We start from the raw sequence: 21558 nt of genomic DNA on the forward strand, positions 1-21558 counted from the left end.
ACGCACTGGAGAAAATGGGATTTAGGAGCTGATATAATAAGTTTCTTTGCATTTAAAGACTTTTCAGTATTAGGAGAACTGCGTGGATGTGTGTGTGTGTGTGTGTGCGCGTGCGCGTGCATCTTTCTCTCTTGCGCATACAGACACACATACTTACTAGCAAGTGTATGAAAGAATCAGTCTCCTTCCCCCAAATCTGAATTTTTGAGTACTCCGTCACTTCCCACAAAGTGGCCCAGTATTAGACTAACTAGGGCACGGGGTCCACTATAAAAATGCTATGAAAATGGTGAGGTGGAGCAAAGGGGGGGTGGTGGTCAGGAGTCAAGGGAAAAACCAGCCTTACTGAGTGCTATTGGAATTCACTCTTCACTCAGCCAAAAATACGCAATCTAACCAAAGTCCTTCCACTAGCTCTACCTCCCAAGCCACACGTCTTTTCAGGGCTATGGGCAAAGCCAGCTGCGGCTCTGCATTTGGATTAAAGAGCCTGAAAACAGAAAAAAAAATTATTTTGAAATGCATTACGCTTCAAAATTAAGGGTAATTGTGTGTAGCAGCCTGGAAAATATAGCTCATCCAGCACTGCTCAACCACAGAAGCCCACAGCACCAAATGCTGGCTCTCTAAAGGCAATTTCAAACTTAAAAAAAAAAAAAAAAAAAGGCACAAAGGGCGGAAGGAAGGGTGGAGGGTTGCTATAGGGCTGTGACTTATAAGGAGGCTGCTGCCTTAGGGAGTCAGAGCCGGTACCCGAGTGGCAGTATTTCTAGGTTGTTTAAGCCACTAGATGCTGCTCTGCACAATTACTGCAGCCAAACATCGAAGGTAAATAAAAGGTAGACAGATAATTACATAAGAAAATAAATGTGGCAAGATTAGGACAGAAATCTAATGGACAGAGGAGGAAAGGACTTCACAGAGAGACACACCTGAAAGGCTTTCCCCTGACCGGTTCAATGTCCAGGTCACACTAATGGAACAGCAGTATCTGTTACTATCCAACTAGCCCAGGGACATTGTATAAGCAAGGGAGGCGCCATTTCACCGTTAACTCATTCCCACGCAGACGCTTCCTTAACCTGGTGACAGAGGTCTCTGAATGAGCCAAACTGAGCCTCATGAACTACCTCCCTCGTTTCGTTTGTCACATTCCCATTCTGTAGAGGGCATGGTTACTGCAGCAACCAGTGGCCAGGATTCTAGACCTTGTGTGGAAACTGAAACATAAAATCACTCGCTATAGGTCTCTCCAGCCATAGCATACCAGGAAGAAACACACATGAAATTCGGCAAAACTGAGCTGGGTTAGGAAGACAATGGTAACACGGGAAGGAAGGAAACTCCAGATAGAAGGCGAAGATCTGGAGGAAATTAAAGATCATACAGGGGTGAGACCACCCATAGGAGAACGGACCACATTAGGGTCTGAGGAGTAAGCTGTAGAGAGAAAGCTGGGGCACTTCTAGTTGCTGTCAAGTCTAGCCTATCTGATAGCACATCTGTTCGTCTTAACTGATGCAAGAAAACAAAACAATGGCTCTCAACTCGGGGGTGAGCGTGGCCCTGGAGGGGACCACTGGCAACGTCTTGAGGCATTTTTGGTTGTCACAACTGGGTGTTGCTACTGGCATCTAGTAGGTAGAAGCCAAAAAAGCTGGTGTTTCCTACAATGCACTGGCCAGCGCCCTCAACACAGAAGTATCCAGCCCCAAACGTCAAGAGTGCTGAGGTTGAGATTGCCTGAAATAAAGGGTCAACATAGAAGGGGCAACAGCCTGCAAGTAGAAAATGAACAGAAGCAATAGCCTCAGCATCAGCCCATGGGGAACCACCCCGGTTTAAAGACTCCAGTCTCTGGCCGCCTTGGTTGGTATTAATCTATGGGGCCGAAGAAAGAGCACAAGTTAAGACTCCGTTATATGTATTCCCTACTCTCTACTTGGTCCCTTCCCACCACTGACGGGTTCCAAGCTTTTGCTTTCACCATGACTCATCCACAGAGTGGGGAAAAAAGTGTTTGCTAAAGAATAAGTGTCTATTCTCCTTGGCAAACAGTGTTCTCATTTTTGATTAATGAATTCCATTCTGGCTTATATGCTTCAATATCATGAGCTTAGGTGGTGGGCATGCTGTCCCCACGAGAAAGATCCTCTAACCCTCTCAAGGCTAAGAAGTTTTGGCTGTGGGGGAGATATCCAAAGGGAGGCACCAATTCAGGCAAATTCGGCCTCAGTGGCAGAAGACACCTCCCTGGGAGCCATGGCAACCCAGGGCATTTCTACCAGCAGACAGGAGGGAAGGGCTTCCTGGATACCCAGGAGCATAGCACAACACGGCAGGCCTGGCCTCAGACCAAGCTAGAGAACCAACAAGGGCAGAAAATAGCCAGTACCGGCATCACGGTGCCTGGGAAAGGAACGACAAGGGAAAAGAGACAGCAAAGCTGGGTGTAGGCTCAGATATACTCTCCAACAATCCCTGTGACATTGCAGTCCTCTAAGCCACATCTATAAAATGGGATAATAACACTCTACTGCCTGTTTTCTACCCTTTGCAAAGCCGCATTCCAGGAGGAAGGGTGTCAGCTGTCGAGGCAAGAAGGGAAATATCACTTGGATCCTGTGACTCCAAGATCTCTAGGGCAATGCTGGGTCAGGGCTTACTGGAACATGGCGCCCTCCAACCACTGTCCACCACCCACCAGATACACCGCAGTCCTGGAGTCCAGCAAGTAGTAAACATTTTCTAACTGAGGAAAGTTCCGTTCCCTGAATTAACGTGAGAACTAAAATAGCCAAAACTACAGCCTCAATTCCTAAAATTGAGGTTCCAATAATAATCTTGCTCAGATTCTGGAAACCAGTGTTTGTGGGGGCCTAGAACACTGACTTGAGAATCGTCATCTCCTTCTATTTATACATGTGACTAATCTCTCCACTCAGCGCTACGCCAGGTTGTTGCTGTGGTTAATTCCGTTTGGTGAGCCAGCATTCCTTCTCCCACGCGGATTCCTCCTGGATACTTCACGGTTACTCCACCTTAGGCCGGTGACAGAACTCGGCTCAAACTGTACCTGCACTTATCCTGGGGAGGTGTGGAAAACACAGCTAACTTATTCCTGGATCCTATTCGGGCTTCAGCACAGGCTCTTATGAATAAGTTCTAACTGTTAACACTCAGACAACCTAAATCACCGGGGCGGTGGGGGGGGGCAGGATAGCAAACTGCAATGTGTGCATGTAGGAGGCACTCAGGGGTGGCTTTTCCTGCACCTGATCGCCTGGTGCTAGGCCTCATGGGAGCCACACTCTGTCCCTCAGATGGCTGGTCTTCAACAGGCTTGTTTCAGCCAGAGCTCAAGTTCTTGTCCTTTCTCTTCTTTGGTTGGCCGGTCCCAAGCCCAAGTCACCTAAAATGTTTTATCTAACTATGTATCATGGCAGTGTGGCGGCCACTAGGAACTGTGACTACCGTCTTTGCAAAGGTCTGAAAGTAATTAAAATACGCACATGGGGAATACTGAGTGTCAACAATGAAAAGTTGAGCAGAGGCGAGTTCCCAAGACCTGGAAAGCTGAAAGACCTCCAAAGCTCAAAACTAAAACTTGGCCAGAAAAGAGTACATTCAGTCATTTTATTCTTGGTAAGAGTAAAGAGGAATTTCGAATGAATCCGCTGCCTCTCTGTATCGCTAAGTGACACACCAGCTGGATTTCCAGTTGTGACAATGGGGCGGAATCACAACCACCACATCCTATCAGCAGCAGCATTTTATCAGTTAAGTCCAGGGAGGACCCCTTTACTGCATCTGCTCGAACATTTGTAAACTGCAGCTCTTGGAGGAGATTAAACCAAAAGCATTTTGTAAGGGGCTGGGAGCAGCTAAGTATTTCTTAAAGAATGGCCTTGTGAACCACGGTCATCAGCATCCCTGGCAAACTGGTTGAAAATTTAGATTCCTAGGTCCTCCAGAATTATTAAAACAGACTTTTTTTTTTTATACCACATTAAGCAATACACTTGACATTAAGACTTAGTGTGTTTAAAAAAAATAATAATTTAGTGTCTGTTTTGTAAAACGCCCCAGTTGTCCGTTGTATTTTCTTCCACTTCATGTTTTAAACTGCTGGTTTGGACCTGATCAATTGATACTCAGATCTATACCGGGGTTGCAAGCCTAAACTTCAAAAACCTGGACTAGTTGACAAGAAGGAAGCCAAAGTGGAGTTGTGTAATTAGCTGCAAACACTTGAGGCTTTGTGATGCAGAGAGCACTTATAATTCCCCACCTTTTCCCAATTCAACAGAATGAAAGTCGGAAAAACCAAACTACCCACTTGGATGGTTTCAGGCATTAAAGCGATGGCAGGCTTCAGTTACAAACCTTCAGGGTAAGAGCTGTCTTAGATCAGGACAGGAAACGTCCTCCATAGGAATGATTAGCTCTAAACTGAACCTTCAGTGTTAAGAAAGATGATAAGGTAAGCAAAGTGTGCACTCAGTAGAGCCCCTTGGCACGGCCCCAGCCACATCCTCTCTGCAAGGACTTCAAAGCACTCCCTTCCTCCACCTCTCCCCACCCATTCACACTGAACACCCAAAGGGGGTAAATTACTTTAAAACACTTAAGTACTGTCCTATCTCCATACTGTAATTTTACAGATGCTTAGGATTTAGAAACACTATAGAAGCCCCTCATCTGTTACTTCTCTTTGTTTTTCTAGTCCTAGATATTTCTTGTTTGTCTTCTCCCCTGCATCTGCCACCAAGTTTCTTTCTGCCTCCCTCCCTGTCCTTCCTCCCTTTATTACCCCTTCTCTCCCTCTGCCTCCACCTCCATTTTCTGGGAGGGCAGAGCAGGATACAGTGGCTATCTCTGACTTCACTCCAGGCACAGTAACGCCCTTCCTCCTAGAGGAGTATTTCTTTGGCTAAAGCAACACATGCTTTGAAAAGACTTTCTCCAAGGAGGATGATAAAACAAACACCAGATCTGAAATGGTCATGCGTTATCAATAAGTCGTACTGATTTTCCACTCTCCCAAGGAACTGCCTCTTTCTTCCTTCAGGCTGAAGTTCTGAGTCAGCTCCAGCACAGGCGGTCTGCAAAAGGAGCAGCTGGGTATGGTGGGAAGGGCAAAGAAAAAAACAAAAGCCTGTTACCTGGGTCCCCTTGCCACTGATGCTGCAATATTTCCCTGGTATATTTCCCATAACAGGCATCTCTTATTCAGTCCATCAACAATTATTTACTGAGCACCTAGTCTGCTGGGAATCAGTCTAGGTGGACCTATACACAAGACAACGTCCCTGCCCTCATGGAACTTCCATCCTAATGGGGGAAACAGACATAATCAAATAAACAAATGAATATATAATGCGAGGCGGTAATAAGTGCTAAGAGGGAAAACCGAGTCATTTAAGAGGTCCAGAGAGAGTTATTTAAGGGTTGCTATTTTACATGAGATAACCAGGAAAGGCTGCCTGTAGGCTGACAACTGGGCAGAGAACTGAAGTGAGCAAGGCAGTGAGCCATCTGGACAGGTGGGGAAAACTTCCTTGTGCAGAAGGAATAGCATGTGCAAAGGTCCTGGGGAGAGAAGCTGGAGAAAAGGAAGAATGTAGGTGGTCGGAATGGCTGCAATTAAAAGCAAGAGGGGTACCTGGGTAATTTAGTTTGTGAAGCATCTGACTGGTTTCAGCTGAGGTCCTGATCTCATGATTGTGGGATAGAGCCCCATGCACCCCACCCCCAGCTTAGTGGGGAGTCTATTTGAGATTCTCTCTCTCCCTCCCTCCTGCACTCCCTCTGTCTAAAATAAATAAATAAATCTTTTAAAAAATTAAAAGGCAGAAAGATAAGACATGGGAAAGGGGGTGGGCGTGGAGATACGACCATTAATAACACCACCCACCCTTTAGCACAATGCCTGCTTCTGAATTCCACCAGAACCAGACCTCCCGGGCCTACTTCACAACCTCCCCTTTCCTGATAACCTACTAAGCTTCCTCCCCAGTTCCATTCCCTCCTGCCCCCATCCCCCTGCAGAGTTCCAACACTCCAGGTTATTCCCTCAATTTCCCAATTAGACAACCAGTCCATCTAATTAAAAAAAAAAAAAATCTGAGTAATAAATGTAGTAGGAAAAAAGGCAACATTTAACCACAGCCCTCAAGAGAGAGGAAATGTACCATAGTAAAGAGCAGAGGTTCAGAAGGGCAACCATAAAAAAGAAGTCTGCCACATGACAGCAGGGGATCTGGGCTTCTGAGGTTCCGCAAACTGGGGGAGGAAAATCCTTGAAATAACCTTGGGAAGTAGGTATGGAGGTGAGAGATGAGAAACCATGACCAAGAGAGGCCCTTAATAATAGTTCCTGCCAGGCTTTTTAATGTAAAAGTGAACCTGAGTGGGGTTATGTACCTCTCCTTCCCAATGTTAACCCTCAAAGAGCTAATGCATAAATACAGATCATTAATTACTTTTAAAAACAAACAAACACATCCTAAATTCTTCCATTGCCCCACCTCCTCCACCCACTCCCAAACGAGGGCAGCGCTAAACCAGGAGCCCACAGATTCTGCCCCCTGAGGCAGAAACCCTTGTCTTGGCTTCTCTGAAATCTTGAATACAAGGGATTTGGTCCGCCTCATTCATGGCCAGGGGTGTTAGCAGGCCCAGGGTGCGAAGCACAGGGTATCACAAAATATGCTCAGTGAGTCCCAGGAGCTGTCCAGAGCCACCCCCGCCCCCCGGGCCAGGTCACTGGGGGAGGCCAAGCCCTGCAGCTTTAGGTCAACGCAGGTCCGACCGCCAAAAACCTCTGCCCGGAGCTGCCAACGAACTTCAAACGGCCCCCAAGCGGGAGAGGGTCTTTTGGCGGGAAGTCCCCAGGCCTGGAGCCCCTCGCGGTCGCGCTCTCGCTCTCTCTCTCTCTCACACACACACACACACACGCTCACACGCTCGCCGCCCTCGCGCGCGCCCGCGACACAACACGGACTTCCCAACCCCAAACACACGCGCGCACCCCCGGGCCGGCTGACTTCTGTATTTCCTCTTCCTCAAAGCTACTCTTGCGATCTCCGCTGCCGCTCACAGCTCGGATTCCAGGACCCCCGAGCTCCGCTGTCCCCTACACAGAAGGCGCGCCCGGTACCCCCCCCCCACCTTCCATGCCGGATCTCCCACAGAAGCCCCCCTCCTCCGCCGTCATTCCCGGTCCCAGCGGGGGACCCCGGCTTGTCCCCAGGAGGCGGGCATTTACTGCCTCCCTCGCGAGTCCCAGCCGCCCCAACCGCCCCCTCGGGCCCTCCATCCCTCTAGCCCCTCGCTGTCCCCTCCCCAGAGCGCGCCGGCCGAGGAATTCCCTCCCATCTGCCAGTGCCCGAGAAAAGCCAGAGTCCGAGCCGCCAGTCCCTTCTCCAGCGCAGCCTCTCGGGTCTCCAACCCCCAAATCCCACGCTCTCCGGTCCCCAGTCCCCCGGCGCCAGCAGCACTGTCTTCCCGCAGCCCCCACCAGCCAGCCCCAGCCAAATCCTCCCCGCGGGTTCCGGGGCCGGGGCCCTGCGCTCCATCCCCCGCGCCCGCTCCCTCCGCTCCCGCTCCCACTCCCACACCAGCCGCCCGGCTCTGCCCAGACTTCCCCAACTGCGAGCGCCCGGGAGCGCCCGCAGCCCTAGCCCCGCCGAGCGCCGCGGCCACCCCCGCTGCAGCCGCGGCGCCCCCGGGGAGGAAACAAAAGTGTCTCCGCGGCGCTCGGAGTCCCCCCACAAAGCAGGGCGCCTCCTCCCGTGCCCCAGCCCCAGCTCCCTCCCCGGCCGCGCTGAGGTCAGCGAGTCGCGGCGCGGCGCCAGCCCAGGAAACTTTACGAACCTGCCCGTGGTCGCAGGACAGCGGCGGTGGCGGCGAAGGCTCCCCGCGACCAGAGCTCTGGCGACCCGTGACCATTGAAGGGGGGCCAGAGGCTCTGTCCCCCAGCTCAGGGCCGCGGCGGTGTGGGTGGCTCTGCCTCTATCCCGTGCCCATCCTCGCCCGCGCACACGCACTTACACTGGGGATCCGCCGGCTGCTGCGCCGCCGGCTGCCGCTGCTCTCACTTCCTCTTCCTTCCTCCTGCTGGCCAGAGACACATTTTGCATCTGCAAGGCATCCCGAGATCTACCGCGAACTCTCCTCCCGAGCGGACGCTGCGGAGTGGCCGCCGCCGCCGCCCCCCGGCACCTGCGCCGGGACACGCGTGGTTGGCGCTTTCACCTCCCGCCCGCACCCCGGGGCCTGCCCACCGCACTTTGCCTGCGGGGGGTGGGGGAGGGTGCCCACGACTTTTTGAAGTCCCCCTACTTAAAAAGAAGGAAAATGTCAAACACCGTGCACGCCTCAGATCGGCTATAAATAATATGTGTGCGGAGCATGACTTCTCGGATGAGCTCACACGCGGCGCTTTGCAGGCACTAATTAACTCCGTCACCGTCATAGCGCCACCTCCGGGAGACCGAGAGCGCGTGGCATCTTTTTATATGCTTTCATTTTTGGCAACTGGTTTGGAATTTGAGGGGAAACTTCGGTGGGTTGTTTTAAAGCTACTTTAAAGGGCTGCTGTGTTTGTTCTCACGCTTTGCCTCTACCCTTGAGCAGCGTGGCGAGAATAACAGAACCTTTGTTCCCTCTTACAGTTACCTGTGCATTTACATGATTTATTTCTAACCAGTTAAACCAGGGGCTCCCTAACTTGGCATAACTTGGCATAAAGCAAGACTTTCTACTCCCCGTTTGGTATTTGGGGTACACTCTTTAATGCCACCCACTTCCGTGATCTTCAAAGCAAAAACAAAAAACGAACTCCCAGCCTCGCTGCCAGGAGGGAAATAACAGTCGTTGGAAGGTTGCAGGAGGAACACCTGTCCTCTCCCTAATCAGAAATATCTACATTGGCTCTGCTGGGAAAGACAAAGGCGGCTACTAATGCATTCCCTTCAAACTGGCAAAGGAGATAAATCTGGAACTGGGAGGCGCTGGAATCTAGGGTAGAAGGCAAAACTCTTTAAATTGCAGTCTCACCCTTGCCCCCAAGGGGATTTAAATTTTAACCCTGTGCTGGCTGTTCATTAGCAGCCAAGAGCCACAAGCAACTATTGAACACTTTAAATGTGCCTAGTCCTGAGATGTTGTCCAAGTGTAAAATGGACACAGGACTCAGTGTGAAAAGCAGAATGTAGAAATAGCTTGTTAATAATTTTTATGTTGATTACATCATTTCAACAAATGATAATAGATAATAAATGGGATGAGTCAGTTGAGTTATTGTATTGAGTTAAAATGTAAATATATATAATTTAAAATATTTTCACTAGTTTCTACATTTTTTTTTTAAATTTTAAGATTTTATTTCTTTAAGTAAGCACTACACCCAGCCTGGGGCTCAAACTCACAACCAGGAGATCAAGAGTCCCATGCTCCACCAACTGAGCCAACCAGGTTTTTTACATTTTTTAATGTGGCTAATAGAAAAAGTAAGATTACATATATGGATCACATTAGTGGCTTATATTTCTAATGAACAGCCCTGATCTGACCTCTTATTATATGCATACCCTCTGGAGGCAGTGTTACTAGCAGGAAGACTTGGGGCCAGACCATTATAAGCCAATAACTTAAAACAGGATGATTCCAAAAAACTAATTTACCTTCTGTATTCCCTCATCTGTAAAAAGATAATGATACAATAACAGTAAACAGGGTAACTATCAAAATGAAGTAATTTAATAGGCAGTCAGTAAATGGAGCCTTTACTAAATGATGCTGTGAGGCACTTGTAATAACTAAGAATTTGATCCACAGCTTTTTAGCTAAGGCATATAAAGATTTTAACTATGGTGCAGACATCATGAGCATTTGGTAAATGTTAGCTGTCGTAATTGTTCTGAGAGTAAATAGGGAACTCTGTGTCTCCCTTTGCAAAGCAATTAGGCAAATCCACCTCCTTGTAACCTTTGGTCCCAGCTCTGCCCTCTGCAGTTGACATGGAGTAAGTCACATCCTTTCTCCAAGAGATAACCTTACATAGATCTTTGAAGGCAGACATTGAATTCTAGCCAAACATACTCTGCTGAGGATGAAATGTTTTGGGTTACTCTAACTCCTTTCCATATCCTATGGTTTCAAATATCTCTCATCTTAGCCATCTCTCCCTTGGAGGATGTCAGTCTTGGCTTTTATTTTATTTTATTTTTTTTAAGATTTTATTTATTTATTTGATAGAGATCACAAGTAGGCAGAGAGGCAGGCAGAGAGAAAGAGGGGGAAGGCAGGCTCCCTGCTGAGCAGAGAGCCCGATGTGGAGCTCGATCCCAAAACCCTGGGATTATGACCTGAGCTGAAGGCAGAGGCTTTAACCCACTGAGCCACCCAGGTTCCCCCAGTCTTGGTTTTTAAAAAAAATTGGTTGTCATATAAATTAACCACCAAAAACAATTAATATAGTCTGAAGTCTCGTCAGTTCTTTCTCAAATGCCTCTATCTCACCACTGATCCAATGACAAAGCAAAGACTAGAAATTCTTTGCTGTGTTATTGTTGGGCCATGTCTGTGCTTAGGGGGTTGATATCTGGGACCAAAGCCCCTGGTCAACCTTCCGTACATCTTTTCAAATTTGATTCAGGCACTCAGGGTCTCCCCACATCCACACATCAGGTAAGAATACTAGGGTTCCAAATGATGCCTCACCAAGGGGCTCCATCTGCCATGATGACAATCAGATTCTTTGGGTTCACTAGTTCCTCTTATCTTTTTCCTTTTCCTTCCTCCTCTTTCTTATATTCCACAATACAGTGAGACCCTATTCTTTTTTTTTTTTTAAAGATTTTATTTATTTGACAGATAACAAGTAGGCAGAGAGGCAGGCAGAGAGAGAGGAGGAAGCAGGCCCCCTGCTGAGCAGAGAGCCCAACTCGGGGCTCGATCCCAGGACCCTGGGACCATGACCTGAGCCGAAAGCAGAGGCTTTAACCCACTGAGCCACCCAGGTGCCCCGTGAGACCCTGTTCTTAACCTCCAGTTTTTTTCCTGTTAAGCATTGGGTCTAAGGGTCTATCTGAGATTTCTTCTTTAGTTGTCCAAATTCTAACTTGTCCATTAACTTTATCTATGGCCTGCAGTATTAGGAGATAAAATGCCCCCTTCCTTCTATCTAGAACCTGTATTTCTAATCACTCTTACTAATAAGGGATAGGGTCCCAGCAAACCCTCTTAGAGTTTCTTATGGTGTCATTTCACGTCCCCCTTTATCCTTTGTACTTTTTTGTAGGACTTGGGCTTTCGGTTAATCACTTTTAGCAGAGTGATGTGGGCACTTGACACCGCATCGCACAGGTATATGCACTATCTGTCTGTGCCTCTCTCGGTGGTACTAATTTCAACCACTTGCAAAGTGTCACCACAGCTAAATCACTCCAGGGAAAAAGTGCATTTTCCCTTTACAATGAATAAGAAATCTGCCCTGGGGCAGGGTGGGGAGGTGGTGCCTGGGTGATGCAGTCAGCTGGGCTTCTGACTCTTGGTTTCGGATCAGATGGTGATCTCAGGGTCATGAGATCAAGCACCCCATTGGGCTCCATGCTCAGCATGGAGGCTGGTTGAGATTCTCTCTCCCTCACCCTCTGACCCTGCTGCATGAGCATGCTCTCGCTCTCTCAAATAAATAAATAAATAAATAAATCTCTTTTTTTCCTGCTCTTTGGTTTCATTTATTGTCATAAATTAGTAAATTAGCATTTTGATTTACATATATTTTTATTAACATATACTGTATTATTTGCCCCAGGGTACGGTTCTGTAAATCATCAAGCTTCTACATTTCACAGCACTCACCATAGCACATACCCTCTCCCCAATGTCCATCACCCAGCCACCCTATCCCTACTCACCCCAGCAACCCTCAGTTTGTTTCGTAAGATTAAGAGTCTCTTATAGTTTGTCTCCCTCCTGATCCCATCTTGTTTCATTTTTTTCCCTCCCTATCCCCCACGACACCTCTACCCTGCCTCTGAAATAAATCTGTTAAAAACAGAAATGTGTTGTAGGACCTCTTGCACTACGTGAATATCCTATTCCACAACGATCTTTTACTCAGTGGTTTTAGCATCTCCCAGTCATTCTTCCCACTTACAGTTTGATTCCAGATTGCTTCCTACTTACTTTAGTTTGTTTCTTTGTTGTTGTTTTTTTTTTTTTTCCCTCAGTTCTGAGTTCCGGTAAGCGTATCTTACTTCTCTCCTACCTCCAGGCCCCCCAGAATCGACACCCTCCTCCCTACTCTCAACTGACTCTGGATCTCTGTTTTTATGTTCTCTTTTAGACTGAACTCCTATCTCCAATCCTATTGTCTTTCATTGTTTTTGCCCCAGTTTTTCTCCCTGCAACCAGGAAAGTACTGTCTCCTTCAGGGGTCGGGGGACGTGGGGGATGTATAGCGGGCTAAAAGATCTTCTTTCCATATGGGCATGTCATTTGCTGTAACAGCCCTTCATACTGTTTGGAAGAATGGAGGGGGCTCCTAGCAGGGCATTAGTAGAAAATATCACAGTGTATTTTGTCATGAAAGAATTCCAAGAAAAACAAACAAATTGTTCTTTGTTTGCTTTCTGCTATTGGAAGTAATTTCAACTTCATGTCTTACCAATTAGTGAAATGAAGATAATTTTGCTGATGACCTTCCTGTAGAATTTACACACCTGCAGGGTCCACGCTCTTTCTTTTTGCATTTACAGGGCTGAGGTTTATTTGGGGACGCAAAGAAGAGCAGGGCACACATCTGTGCAAAGATCACAAACCAAGTAGGGGGGATCTGCATATTACAAACTTGATGTCAGGTAGGTGAGATTCACATCCCTGGTGTTACAATGCTCCAATTAGCTTTCTGGAGTTTGAAGATTTCAAGTTTCCTTTATTTTCACCTTTGGGATTCATTATTCTTCTACACCTTGGTTCTTTGGGCATCTATGATCCCTGTTTACTCTTTTTACTATCCCTCATAAATAAATTTATTTTCAGCACTTCCTTGTTTTCTTCTATTCTGAGAAACAGAGTCTCCCCAGCTTAAGGTTTAAAATGTTCTCTTAAACCATGAAAAGTTTTCTTGTAGCCCTTTGCAATCAGTCCTTCCCCCTCTGTTCACCCAGCTCCAGGCAATCTCTGATCTGTTCTGTGACACTAAAAAAGCTTTACCTTTCCTAGAAATACACATACATGGAATCACAGAGCATGTATTCTTGCCCTTTTGCTATGTGTGATATTTACATCAGAATTTCATTTCTTTTTTTTTTTTTTTTGCTGAGGGTATTGTGCTCTAAAGATTATTTATTTGTTTATTTATTCATCTGCGGTTGACCATTTGGATCACTTCTGGTTTTTAGCTAGTATGAATGAAACTGCTACAAACGTTCATGTAGTGTGTAGGTGAACATATATTTTCATTTCTCTCTCTCCATTTATGGTTATGGTAATGATTCCACTGGGATATCAATTTGTCAAAAGTCACCAAAAACATAAGCTTAAAATTAGTACATTTTGTCCTCCACAGGGTAAGCAAACTGGGGTCATCTACATCGTGGAATACTACTCAGCAATAAAAAGGAATGAACTATTGGTATTTAGGGCAACTTGGATGAATTAACAGGGAATTGTGCTGAGTGAAAAAAATCCTATCCTAAAAGGTTACACACCACCTGACTCCATTTAAATGCCATTCCTGAAATGATAAAACTGTTGAAATGGAGAACCGATTTGTGGTTGCCAGAGGCCAGAGATGGTGGAGTGGAAAAGTGGGGGCAGCCAGGGCTTGTGGCTGTATAAGGGCTACATCATTGTGGTGATAGAACTACTCTCTATCTTGACTGTGTCAATGTCAATATTCTGGCTGTGACATCGCTCAGTACAGTAGTACAGTATAGTATACACTACCTTTCACAATAATACTAGAATACAATATCACCAGCAGGGTTTTGACATCGATATAGTCAAGAACAGATGCACAATAGTACAATATTGTTATGTTTTATCTTAGTTTCACCATTGCAGTAAACTGGATAAATGGTTCAAGGAAATGTTTCTGTCTTACTTCTTACAACTACGTGGCAGGTACAACTATTTCAAAATAAAAATCTTTAATTTTAAAAAAGGTGAATTTTATTGTATATAAATTATGCCTTATTAAAATGGATTTTTAAAAAGCTCTTCTTTTGGGCTATAGAACACCCAGCTGTACCCTCCAAACACCACTCCGAATTCTCCTGAAACACTGTTCCCTCTTTGTCCAGGCACATGACACACTAATAATTAGACACCCTGAGCCACTTTGTTCTTCCACTGTTTTCCTTACATCATCTCTAAGAATCATAATTTCATTTTCCCACTTCCCCTCCTGGGTCACCGCATACACTTCAGGGGGTCAGCACACCTTAGCTTATCCACCAGCTTGGTTTCTCCAAAGGCATATATATCTAGAGAAACTTGGTTCATCTGTAGTTTTATATACATTGATTTTTTGGGGTTTTTTTTGGATTTAGGACCCAGATTGATTGAAGGTTACTTTCAACTCCCAAAGATCCACCATGCCATCAATTTTATTTCAAGACAATGTCCCAGTTTTTGCAGTTCTTTGTCAATACCCTATATTGTTTGCCCCCAAATATGACCTTATCTCTTCTTTTTATCTTCTTCTTTCATTTCAAAGGAAAAAGGGGGCAGAGGGATTAAATGTGAAAAGATCATTTAAAGACAGAGTAGTAATTTTACTATTAATGATCATTTTTAAGGCTTTGAACTTGATATGGGTCTTAAGATTTACATAAAAAAAGAAAAATGTTGTGCTAAATATTCAGGTGAAATTTGGAGGTAGAATATTAGAGCTCATGTTAATACAATACCATTTATGACAAGAAAAATAATTACTCATTTCCAAGCATTTGGATTTGTTCCCTTAATGAGCCTAGTATTAGGGGCATGAATGGGAAAAGTAAAAGGCAAGTAGGATTCCCTATATACTTGCCTGATGGGAAAAGTCTTCAATAGCATTTTGTTTCCATAAGCAAGTTTTAGAAGAATCTAAAGAAGGTAGGCCTTCTTTTCTGGAAATTTGGAAAACTATGAATTTGATTATAAATCTGAGGTAAGTTACATGAATAACATAATTATTTATCTTAAATACTCATAATTAAGGCAAAGTCCTCTTTAGTTTGCACATACACTTAGGAAAATAGGGAAGTTTTATATTTGAGGAAAATAATCTATGGTTTATTCCAAAAAGACTAATTATAAAGGAAACATATTTCAGCATTTTAGACAGTGGGTTGAGGGTATGTTACTTTTTTTATCTTTAGATTTTATTTATTTATTCATTTAAGAGAGAGAGAGAGCGCTTGAGCAGGGGAAGAGGCAGTGGGAAAGGGAGAGGGGAAAGGAAGAGAAGGGGAGAGAATCCCAAACAGACTCTGCGCTGACCATGGAACCCAAGGCAAGGCTCCATCCCACAACCCCAAGATCATGACCTGACCAAAACCAAGAATAGGACGTTCAAATGACTGAAGAACCCTGGTGCCCCTGGGTGTGTTACTTTTAATTTAATTAAGATAAAAAAGTAAAACAGTCTAGTATTTATATTCTTTGCCTGAAATTCCTAATCTAGAGAGACAAGAATTAAGTCAAGGAAGGGCTTTGTGTCCAATTCACATCAACTAAAGGGAAGCTATTTTCTTATCCTCATTTTCAGGATGAAACACAGACTCAAAGAGGTTAAATGACCTGCCAAGTTCACTATGAAGTGGCAGATGAGGACTGAAAGCAGATTTCTCAATCCGGAACTATGATCACCCAATGCCACCCTTCTACAGCTGACTTAACAGTGACTGGTGAAGACTTGGGTTTGAAGTCTATCAGATGATAATTTGTATTGGGGGAAAACTACCTCTGCAGTTACTGAAATGAAACAGAATTTGTATATGAATGTATATTACAAACCTACAGAACATGGAACATGCTTTAATTTAACATTAGGCACAGACATACTGGATGCCATTTTGGGTCAGGGATTGTATATAAACAAGCCCTGGCCCCTATCCTGCTTCACTTCCTTCCTTATAAGAAGGAAAGAGAGGAAGTTGACTATTTTAGTTGGTGAAATTTACTCTAAATAAGGTTTGCTTTAGAAACTACCACTAGATGACAATTCTACAAGCATTAGCAGGATGAGATGATATATATGATTTAAGTGAAGGTGGAGGCATTCTAAGTATACTATTTTCATTCCTCTTCTCTCATTTAAATATATTTTGAAACAATTTCAAGGTAAATAAATACAGATTTGTGTCATGACAATCACTTCATAGTATTTCATCTTATGGATTACTGTTGGATATTTGGTTTTAAAATTTTTTTCTCTCTTATAAATGACAGTTCAGTTAGCATTTTTGCACAGACAACTTTAAACACTTTTTCTTTTATTTTTTTAATAAATTCCCAGGAGCGAAATTGTTGGGTCAAAAGATGGATGTAGGGGCGCCTGGGTGGCTCAGTGGATTAAAGCCTCTGCTTTCAGCTTGGGTCATGATCCCGGGGTCCTAGGATCCAGCCCCGTGTCGGGCTCTCCGCTTCTCGGGGAGCCTGCTTCCTCCTCTCTCTCTGCCTTCCTCTCTCTCTGCCTACTTGTGATCTCTGTCTGTCAAATAAATAAATAAAATCTTAAAAAAAAAAGATGGATGTATTATATTTGTTGCTACATATCACCAAATTGCCCTCCAGAAATGTTGTATCAAAGCAATAAACTTGTAACTGATCATCCCGCTTATAGTCCCTCTTTTTTCAGTCCATACTACACATTCCCAGGTTAATGTTCCCAATGAGCTACTTTATGTCTAAAACATAAAGGCTACCTATCGCCTACAAATAATTCTAAACTCTAACACTCAATGCCTTCCGCTCTCAGGGCTTGCTTATCTCTTAGGATTTTATCTCTCCTCCTCTTCTACCTAATTTCTAGGATTTAGTCAAATATGTTCACCCAACAAGCACATTTTGGGAAAGAAAGTCCTGTGTTCCTTTAATGTTAGCCTCACAAACACTTCTAATTTATTGATATCTTCACCCATCTTTACCTATTTTCTTTCTCTGAGAAATAAATTTCCATCCCATACTCCATTCCTTATTTAGCTTAAATGTAAATATCTAAATTTAAGCATAAAGAAAAAGTCATGTAAGTTAACCCTTGGAGATGGCTGAGGAGGCTCTGTCAAATAGCCCAGGAACAGACTGGGAAAGTCCCTTTCCCTTCCAACTCATCTTTTCCCCTACTGCTAGATTTCCATTTCTAAGAGATAGGTCTCATTATATTACTTCCATTTTTTTTTCTTTTTCTTTTAAGCCTTCAATAGTTCATCACTGTAACCTAACAACAACCCAAACTCTGAACCATACAGAGCTCTTAACAGCCACTTTTCAGACTCATCTTCCAGGACAGAGGCACACATGTGTCCAGAAACTTCATACCCACCTGACCCTCCTCTTCCCAAAGGCATCAGATGCTTTAACGCATCTCTGCCTCTGCTTTTGCCCATCCCGCTGACAGAAAGCAAAGACAATTGAAAGGCAAACCATTAGTGAGGAAGATATTTGGAAATATTTGTTACAAATATGATAATGGCTTATGATTCTTGATACACAATGAACTCAAACACATCATTAAAATGCTAGCACTGCAAAAAGCAAATGAGCAAGGGATATTAAAAGATTATTCATGAAAGGGAAAATGCAGGTGGCAATGGAATACTAATGGAATTTAAGTAAAGAACTCAAGGAATTCAAATAACTATGAGTAACTGTTTTATTCATCAAACTAATAATTATATATATTTTAAAAACAATGACTATGGCAGTCTAGAGTTTAGTGAGACAGACACACCTATACATTCCTTGAAGAAATAGAAATTGCTGCAGTCTTTCTGAGAAGTCACTTACAAGAGCCTTAAAAATGTCCCTGTCTTTTGATCCAGAAGTGTCACTCACTCTGGTGATGTTTTTAATGTTTTTCTTTTGAAGTAGGCTCCAAGCCCTGCATGGAATCCGAAGCGGGGTTTGAACCCACAACACTCAGATCAAGCAAGACCTGATCTAAGATCAAGAGTAGGATGCTTTCCGACTGAGCCACCCAGATACTCCCACTCTGATATTGGTTACTTAAAATAATCAGAGAAAAAAACAAGTGCGGTTGGCACTAAATTGTTTGTCCCAAGTCATCTTATAAGCTACAACAATCAAAAATAGCACAGAACTCAAAAGCTCAAAAAAGGATAATGCTTCCATTGCAGTTTATCCATATAATAGAATATTAAATACTCATCAAAATGTCCTGTATGTATCAAGAATTTTTATTGATGTCGAAAATAATATAATGTGACAGGAAACATGACGCATCGCTGAATGAAAAAAGAGACTTATATGTGTACATTATATTTGTATATATATGTACAGTATCAATTGTATAAATCCATACCCCAAAATATCAGTGCTCCCTGAGAATGAATTATCTGTTTGTTATACTTCTTTTCTTTGCAAATGAAACAGTGGGCAACATATTTCCCTTAAAATTTGCAAAAATTAAACATAAACAACCTATATTACACTCTCACCTTGCAGTCTTTCACACTATTCACTATTCTTTTTTTCTGTTCTCACAACCACCTTGCTTTGGTGTCTAGGACTCCTGTGGCACTTGGCAAGTAAGCCACGGAACTCATCTTCTTCCTGATGATCACAATTTTCTCAAAAGTTTGAACTGCCTCTTTTGCAATGCTACCTGCTTTGAAAAACTCAAAACCAATTGTGAGATGACTGAGTGCATGGATAACTGAATGACTTTGTGCCTTAAACATTTCTTCGAGGTGAGTTGTGTCTCTCTGCTCTCTGAACGCACAGAGCAGCTCTTGCATTGGAGAGCCAAGTGGTTTCTGTGTTAAGGGGGCATTCAGCCTGCACAGGCTCACTCTCCACCTGTCTTTACTTTACATGTACACAGCTGGTGATCTCTTTAGGCAACGTGTGAGACTCACCTTTTCTACCTGGATGTTGCCTTAAACACTGATGGGATGTCGGTTCTGATGAGTCAAATGTTTGGGGAACCTACTTTTAAGAAAAATAGATACCTAGAAGCTATTGCTATAAGCACATTTTCATAAATCCCATAAATAAAGGATGTACTACTTCTACTCAAACACTTGCTTTATGAATGTTTGGGGCATATGGTTAGAGACCTTTAGAATATTAAGTCTTAAATATTCCAGATTAAGCGGGTCGTTGATGGCATTTCCTAAATCTCTTTGCTGCTTGCAATGAAAAGATGTGTGAGGGGTAGGGGGAATCTCATCAAAGGCCTCCTTTCATTTATTCTCAGCTACCAGCAGAATTACCTAAATTACTGCTGAGGATTATTTAACAAAGGGATTCCTCTTGTTACCAAAATTACTAGTGAACTGAGAAAGACCATTTTTCTGTAAATGAGGATGGCTTAGATCCTACTTCCTATCCTATGTCATTAATACCTTCTCTCTTATCTACAACTCTTGTTTTGCAAAGTTTAGGAATGCATGCTCTGAACTCAAAACTTGGGTTCCAATCCAGCCTGAATCACTTACTAGGTCTCTGGTCCAATGCAATCTCTTAACTCTCCAAGACTTGGACTCCTCATCTATGAGATGGAATAGTCAGAACCCCTACCTCATAGGGTTGTTATGAGTGCTGAATAAAATCATATATTTTATTTGGCAAATTTCAATTGTTCCTAAGATGTCAGCTATTATTTATTTAGCTGTGCAAGATAGAACAGAAACGAACAAAGCAAGTACTATGATTAACAGAAGACTTCTCTCAGCTCACACTATTTCTTATAAATATCACTATTTGGTCAGTTGATTCTTTCTTATATTTTGAGTAGTCTTGGAAAAGAAGTACTGTAGTGTGTTCAAAAACCTATGTCTTGGATGTGTTGTGGAGATAGGTGGGAATCATTTCTCTGCTCTCCTTCACAGCAAAATTTCTGTCAAAGCTACTCCCCCATCATCGTTCCTTCCTCACCTCCACTCCCTCTACAATCCGTTCCAACCCAACTTCTGTTCCTGACACCCCATCGAAACTGCTTTGGACAGGGCCGCCAGCCAGCTGGGGTGTATCAGCTCAGAGGGAAATCTGTCCTTATTTAATCCACTCCCCCAGCCGCATTCCACACACTGGGCTGTTTGCTCCTTCTCAAGTAATAGCCTTTCGTTTTCCTTCAAATCACACTCCCCAACATTACCGGCCCCTCCTTCTTAAACTCCGGTGGTAGCATTCCCTCTTCCGTCTGACCTCCAAGTATTTGGTTGCCCCAGGACTTGGCCTGAGTCCTATTCCGGGTCCTTCCATAGAAATCCATCCCTATCCTGTAGCCTTAAAAACCATGTATATGAGACTATCTTCCATACCATATCTCTGAGCCAGACATTTCTCATGAACCGCAAGCTCATAAATCCACCCACCTACTTGGTTCTTCCACTTTCAAATATACTGTATCTGTAACCCCATCGCTCCAACGCCCCTGCCCCACCTTCTTCCCAACTTCAGTAAATGGCACTACCAGCACCCCCAAAATATGTCTCCTGCTAACTTACTTCCCCAGAAAAGAATTTTCACTTCTTTTAAAAGTGAAAATGAGGTAATGTCACTTCCCTGTTTAAAACTCTTGGGGGCGCCTGGGTGGCTCAGTGGGTTAATCCGCTGCTTTCGGCTCAGGTCATAATCCCAGGGTCCTGGGGTCGAGCCCCGCATCGGGCTCTCTGCTCAGCAGGGAGCCTGCTTCCTCCTCTCTCTCTGCCTGCTTGTCCTCTCTCTCTGTCAAATAAATAAATAAAAATAATCTTTAAAACTCTTGAATGTTAACTCATGACTAATGGAATTAAATCAAAATTTCCCACTGACTGCAGGGCCCCCATGACATGGGTCCCTCTGCCTAAGTGACAGCTTGTGCCACTCTTCTCCTGTATGGGTATTTTCACCCTCTGCTTGAGACATACTAACCTAGAGAAATTGTGTCTTCCTCAGGACCTTTGCATTTGCTCTTTTCTCTGCCTGGAAGGCAGTGCCTGGTTTCTACATGTCTAGCTCCTTCTTGTACTTTGGACTGTGGCCTTAGCTGGCGCTCCAATCGGTCTGCCTTGACTTCCTATGTAAAGTAGACCCCTCCACACACATATTCTATCATTCCGTCTATTTTGATCATGGCTCGGTCAAAAGCAATCATTATCTTACTAGATAAGCTTCGGAGCTCCATGAAGACAGTACCAAGTCATAGTTCATTACCTGTTCAATGCTATATCCAGGGAGCTTGGGAGAGGGCCTCGCACACAACTCTCCATACATTGGGTTTATGAAGGAGATACAGGTGCGGCATCATTTGATAAACATTATAATGACTGCTCAATGTGCAGTGAAAAACCATAGATGGAGGAGAAGCTTCCTCAAGGAGGTGATATCTGA

General features: G+C 44.1%; 1 protein-coding gene across 9 annotated transcripts in view; it reads right to left on the bottom strand.

The window, feature by feature from the left end:
* ELMO1 (engulfment and cell motility 1) overlaps nucleotides 1-8397 on the bottom strand; it is a 520745-nt gene extending 512348 nt beyond the window's left edge. For 6 of the 9 annotated variants that reach the window (XM_004741958.3, XM_004741959.3, XM_045089495.1 and 3 more), the window contains exon 1: nucleotides 7879-8397. The gene's annotated coding sequence lies outside the window, so the exon portion shown is untranslated. The remainder of the gene's footprint in view (nucleotides 1-7878) is intronic. The other 3 variants (XM_013049261.2, XM_013049255.2, XM_045089494.1) reach the window with 2 other exon arrangements.
* Nucleotides 8398-21558: the final 13161 nt, after the last annotated feature.

Source organism: Mustela putorius, unplaced genomic scaffold (assembly GCF_011764305.1).
Source record: "Mustela putorius furo isolate JIRA1106 unplaced genomic scaffold, ASM1176430v1.1 tig00003845_pilon_pilon_pilon, whole genome shotgun sequence".
Taxonomy (NCBI): domain Eukaryota; kingdom Metazoa; phylum Chordata; class Mammalia; order Carnivora; family Mustelidae; genus Mustela; species Mustela putorius.